Source organism: Schistocerca piceifrons, unplaced genomic scaffold (assembly GCF_021461385.2).
Source record: "Schistocerca piceifrons isolate TAMUIC-IGC-003096 unplaced genomic scaffold, iqSchPice1.1 HiC_scaffold_943, whole genome shotgun sequence".
Taxonomy (NCBI): domain Eukaryota; kingdom Metazoa; phylum Arthropoda; class Insecta; order Orthoptera; family Acrididae; genus Schistocerca; species Schistocerca piceifrons.
Genome location: NW_025729216.1, coordinates 2825001 through 2830000, shown reverse-complemented (window position 1 = coordinate 2830000; position 5000 = coordinate 2825001). Strand labels below are relative to the sequence as shown.

General features: G+C 53.5%; 1 non-coding gene across 1 annotated transcript in view; it reads right to left on the bottom strand.

The window, feature by feature from the left end:
- LOC124772838 overlaps positions 1-1580 on the bottom strand; it is a 1909-nt gene extending 329 nt beyond the window's left edge. Inside the window, exon 1 of the ribosomal RNA XR_007014297.1 lies at positions 1-1580. This exon is cut by the window's left edge and continues 329 nt beyond it. This is a non-coding gene — a ribosomal RNA (small subunit ribosomal RNA).
- Positions 1581-5000: the final 3420 nt, after the last annotated feature.

The following is a 5000-nucleotide window of genomic DNA, read 5'->3' as shown; positions in this document are numbered from 1 at the left end:
AGTGTAGCGCGCGTGCGGCCCAGAACATCTAAGGGCATCACAGACCTGTTATTGCTCAATCTCGTGCGGCTAGAAGCCGCCTGTCCCTCTAAGAAGAAAAGTAATCGCTGACAGCACGAAGGATGTCACGCGACTAGTTAGCAGGCTAGAGTCTCGTTCGTTATCGGAATTAACCAGACAAATCGCTCCACCAACTAAGAACGGCCATGCACCACCACCCACCGAATCAAGAAAGAGCTATCAATCTGTCAATCCTTCCGGTGTCCGGGCCTGGTGAGGTTTCCCGTGTTGAGTCAAATTAAGCCGCAGGCTCCACTCCTGGTGGTGCCCTTCCGTCAATTCCTTTAAGTTTCAGCTTTGCAACCATACTTCCCCCGGAACCCAAAAGCTTTGGTTTCCCGGAGGCTGCCCGCCGAGTCATCGGAGGAACTGCGGCGGATCGCTGGCTGGCATCGTTTATGGTTAGAACTAGGGCGGTATCTGATCGCCTTCGAACCTCTAACTTTCGTTCTTGATTAATGAAAACATACTTGGCAAATGCTTTCGCTTCTGTTCGTCTTGCGACGATCCAAGAATTTCACCTCTAACGTCGCAATACGAATGCCCCCGCCTGTCCCTATTAATCATTACCTCGGGTTCCGAAAACCAACAAAATAGAACCGAGGTCCTATTCCATTATTCCATGCACACAGTATTCAGGCGGGCTTGCCTGCTTTAAGCACTCTAATTTGTTCAAAGTAAACGTGCCGGCCCACCGAGACACTCAATAAAGAGCACCCTGGTAGGATTTCAACGGGGTCCGCCTCGGGACGCACGAGCACGCACGAGGCGGTCGCACGCCTTCGGCTCGCCCCACTGGCAGGACGTCCCACGATACATGCCAGTTAAACACCGACGGGCGGTGAACCAACAGCGTGGGACACAAATCCAACTACGAGCTTTTTAACCGCAACAACTTTAATATACGCTATTGGAGCTGGAATTACCGCGGCTGCTGGCACCAGACTTGCCCTCCAATAGATACTCGTTAAAGGATTTAAAGTGTACTCATTCCGATTACGGGGCCTCGGATGAGTCCCGTATCGTTATTTTTCGTCACTACCTCCCCGTGCCGGGAGTGGGTAATTTGCGCGCCTGCTGCCTTCCTTGGATGTGGTAGCCGTTTCTCAGGCTCCCTCTCCGGAATCGAACCCTGATTCCCCGTTACCCGTTACAACCATGGTAGGCGCAGAACCTACCATCGACAGTTGATAAGGCAGACATTTGAAAGATGCGTCGCCGGTACGAGGACCGTGCGATCAGCCCAAAGTTATTCAGAGTCACCAAGGCAAACGGACCGGACGAGCCGACCGATTGGTTTTGATCTAATAAAAGCGTCCCTTCCATCTCTGGTCGGGACTCTGTTTGCATGTATTAGCTCTAGAATTACCACAGTTATCCAAGTAACGTGGGTACGATCTAAGGAACCATAACTGATTTAATGAGCCATTCGCGGTTTCACCTTAATGCGGCTTGTACTGAGACATGCATGGCTTAATCTTTGAGACAAGCATATGACTACTGGCAGGATCAACCAGGGAGCTGCGTCAACTAGAGCTGAGCAGCCGGCCGCCCGGGAGTGTGTCCCGGGGGCCCGCGCGAACACGCAAGCGTCCGCTCAATCATTCTGCAAACAGGAGGAGGCTGAGCTCCCCTGCACAATACACCTCGAAACCCTCTCAGGTCCCGGCGGCGCGCAGCGCCGTCCCAAGTACTTGGTCGGGTTCGAGAGAGGCGCAATCGCCCGGAGTTAGGCGAGTAGACGCTTTCGGTGCGACCACCCGTGCTCCCAACTGAGCTTGCCGCTGCCGACAGAGGCCCGGGAGCGTGCTGTCGTGGCATTGCCGGCGGGAGACAACACGCGCCACCTACGGTGACCGGCAGCTCCAACGCCAGCGCCACAGAAGGACAAAAGCCCCACGTGGGTGCCGAAGCGAACTCTCCCAGCACAGCGCACGCGCCAACACATCCGCACAGCTGCGATACAAACCACCAGCGAGAACCGCTGGGGCGACCGAGCAGCAGACGGCGTCGCGGCGCCGAGCGCCGGGCGGCGGCGCATCCTCAACGCACACAGTCCTCAATCGGACCAGCACACTGAAGATGTCCACCGCGCTTCGCACCGGGCCCGCGAGGACCTACTTTGGCCGCACGGCGCCGCGCGCAGGGTGCGCCGGCGCGCAGCTGCGACGCCTGCCGCGTCCGTCGGCCGGCGCGCCTGCCACTGGCCGCCCCCACCAGCCGGCTGTAGCGCGTGCGCCCACGCACCGCGCGGCCAGCACGCCGGGAGGCGCCCCCTCACCGGCCGGGGACGGTCCCACCCAGCCACCGCCGCGTATCGCTTCACACCCAGATGCCGTTCAGTTTCGTCGGCATGGTGGGTATCGCTGGAACAACCGGTTAGTACCTCAACCTACCGTCGCCATCACCGATTCACCCCTAGCGAGAACAACCGCACCACAACGGGTTACCATTTGTTCATTTGCGTAACTTCACCAGAAAACGTATGCGTGCATCGCCATTTGCAACTTCCACGATTATTGCATGCCTGTGTCAGGTGTCACACCACACTACGTCTGCCCACATACACGCAACAAAATGTGCACGCCTAGACAATACGTGGAAGGTGGCCCCCGTACGTATGCGATGTCCATTGCTCGAACGACTGTCAACCGGCCTCTGTAGCATGTCGCAGATATGGAACGCGGTGCACCATGCTATCACGGTGTGTGAGGAGAGACGACTAGGTCCGAATACATCAACAGACAGCTCATGCTGATCGCCATCCACGGCGTCCGTTCCTCCCACACGTCTCTATGGCGTACCACACTGCAATCCAGCTGTCATAGGGAGACGACACGTAGCTGCGTGCACAATATTTGCACTGTATGGTCCGCCGTTTTTGGGCGCAGTCGTTGTACGGTCACACATGTGCCACGATGTATCATTCAGTACATAAGGACGAATGTGCAGTACAGATTGTGGTTTACGCGTACGACATCAGCGGACAGTTGACACAGGCCGCACCACAACGTAGCCTGAGTACGTCGCATGCGAAGGGCATTGAACATGCAAACTTCTCACCAACCAGCTTGCGAAGGCAGGGGGCAAGGTGGGGACGTGGGGAGGTGTGGGGGGGGGGGGCGCGGCATGTACGTCCTGCTGCCATCCACATTACAGTGTACAGCAGGAGCATGTGGAAAGTCAGCAAGACTTGCAAGGTGTTTAACATGAAGCGATACACAGGGGAGCGGGCAGTGCGAGTAGCGAACTATATTGCGAGGGTTGCGGGTGGGCAACACTACACTAATTGAACGAGTCGTATAACAATTACAGAGCAGGTTTAGGCGACAACGTGGGTTACGTTAGCGGACAACGTGGGTTACGTTAGCGGACAACGTGGGTTACGTTAGCGGACAACGTGGGTTACGTTAGCGGACAACGTGGGTTACGTTAGCGGACAACGTGGGTTACGTTAGCGGACAACGTGGGTTACGTTAGCGGACAACGTGGGTTACGTTAGCGGACAACGTGGGTTACGTTAAGGCACAACGTGGGTTAGGTTAAGGCACAACGTGGGTTAGGTTAAGGCACAACGTGGGTTAGGTTAAGGCACAACATGGGTTAGGTTAAGGCACAACATGGGTTAGGTTAAGGCACAACATGGGTTAGGTTAAGGCACAACATGGGTTAGGTTAAGGCACAACATGGGTTAGGTTAAGGCACAACATGGGTTAGGTTAAGGCACAACATGGGTTAGGTTAAGGCACAACATGGGTTAGGTTAAGGCACAACATGGGTTAGGTTAAGGCACAACATGGGTTAGGTTAAGGCACAACATGGGTTAGGTTAAGGCACAACATGGGTTAGGTTAAGGCACAACATGGGTTAGGTTAAGGTACAACATGGGTTAGGTTAAGGTACAACATGGGTTAGCTTAAGGTACAACATAGGTTAGGTTAAGGTACAACATAGGTTAGGTTAAGGTACAACATAGGTTAGGTTAAGGTACAACATAGGTTAGGTTAAGGTACAACATAGGTTAGGTTAAGGTACAACATAGGTGAGGTTAAGGTACAACATAGGTTAGGTTAAGGTACAACATAGGTTAGGTTAAGGTACAACATAGGTTAGGTTAAGGTACAACATAGGTTAGGTTAAGGTACAACATAGGTTAGGTTAAGGTACAACATAGGTTAGGTTCGGTTACACGTTGTTGTAAGGAAAGGTGTAGGGGGGGGGGGCGGGGGCGGCAGGTTCGTTGATAGTGATTATAGTAAGTGAATGCTTGTGACATGATCAGATTTGTCACGTCAGGATGCACCTTTGGCTTATTAGAGGCGGCGCTCCAATTCTATGCTTGTGTCACACCTGTGTCTTTGAGTCATGTCATTGTTTGTGCGCTGTGACAGGAGGTACTATTGTGATGTTGGGTGCACCGTTGTATAGGACATGTGTGGGTGTTGGTGCCTTATCTGCGCAATGGTGGATGTCGAAAGGGTGGGATATTCTATTTTCCGCATGGACCTCCTGGTCTGGTTGTGATAGTGTGGATTGTGTAATGTGGCGGAGAGGATGCACTGGATGTTGTTCCATGCTGGTGCTTACGTATTGTATGTGCGCCTGTTAGAAGCAGAGAGTGGTGCATGATCAGAGTGTCTGGCTGACGTGTGGTTCCCATTGTGGGCAGACTCTTTCAGCATGTATACGGACAGTTGTATATATTTTCTGTAGTTTGATGGCTCTGCATTGATTACTAATCAGCGCCGTGTGTACGGGTAATCTGGTTCCAGTCCAAAATGTTCCATCTGTGTACATTAGTGACAAAGACTCCCCCCATGCAGTGGGGCTCGGTCTGTTATAACTCTTCCGCGTAATATATTTGCGCCACGTTTTTGCGACTGCGAGTGCGAGTGCGAGTGCGAGTGCAACGCGCATGGGGACCGACATGCTGATGGCTC